The following is a 949-nucleotide window of genomic DNA, read 5'->3' as shown; positions in this document are numbered from 1 at the left end:
ATAGATAGATAGATAGATAGATAGATAGATAGATAGATAGATAGATAGATAGATAAGTAGATAGATAGATACTTGTGTCATGAGAAGGAGAATGAGGAAAAAGACCGTTCAATCCCCAACAGACGACTTTGTATCAGTCCGTATCGACCACCAGTATCTGAAGCTGAAGTTATCCCAAAGGCGACTCCACTTTCAAGATTTGTGCAAGCTGGTGATGAATTTAGACAAAATCGGACCAGAATTAATTAACCAAATCACAAACTATAACTGCTGATCTACGCCTTCCACCCATTCTTTCTCTCCGCGACGGGACGCGTCACAAAAAAACCCAACCTGAAATAAACACCGGAAATACGTAATGAGGAAACAAAGATGGCTCCTCGGTCTCGCTGGCGCCAACGAGAATCTCGTGACACGATACCTGAGCGCTTCCAGGCGACCTGGGAACTTCCTGGAAACTATCAGCCTCGACCAGAAGCTCGGCAGCGGCTTTTGTCTTGCTGGGAGATCACCCAAGGAAGGTTTGTTTTGTGTAAGCAAGCGAGCCTCTTTCCCCGTCGGAAACCCGGGCTACGAGGGAAGAACGGGATGGATGTAGGAGACGTTACAGTAGTTTATAAGGAGGAACATTTGAACAGTTGGGCGTTTGCAGACTGGCAAAGATACTTGTTCGCAAGTATAGGCGTACATGAGTGAATGAGAGAGCCGTGAGGAGAAAGGGAGACGTGAAACAAAAAACAGGCAGTCATAAAGAGAGAGAGGGAGAGAGAGAGAGAGAGAGAGAGGGAGAGAGAGAGAGAAGGAGAGAAAAGGAGAGACAAGGATACAGAGGGATATAGACAGAGGGATAGATAGATAGGTAGATAGATAGATAGATAGATAGATAGATAGATAGATAGATAGATAGATAGATAAATAGATAGATGGATAAATGGATAGATAGATAGAT

Source organism: Aplysia californica, unplaced genomic scaffold (assembly GCF_000002075.1).
Source record: "Aplysia californica isolate F4 #8 unplaced genomic scaffold, AplCal3.0 scaffold00341, whole genome shotgun sequence".
Lineage (NCBI taxonomy): Eukaryota > Metazoa > Mollusca > Gastropoda > Aplysiida > Aplysiidae > Aplysia > Aplysia californica.
The sequence above is the reverse complement of the archived record's forward strand: the minus strand, read 5'-3'. Positions refer to the sequence as shown.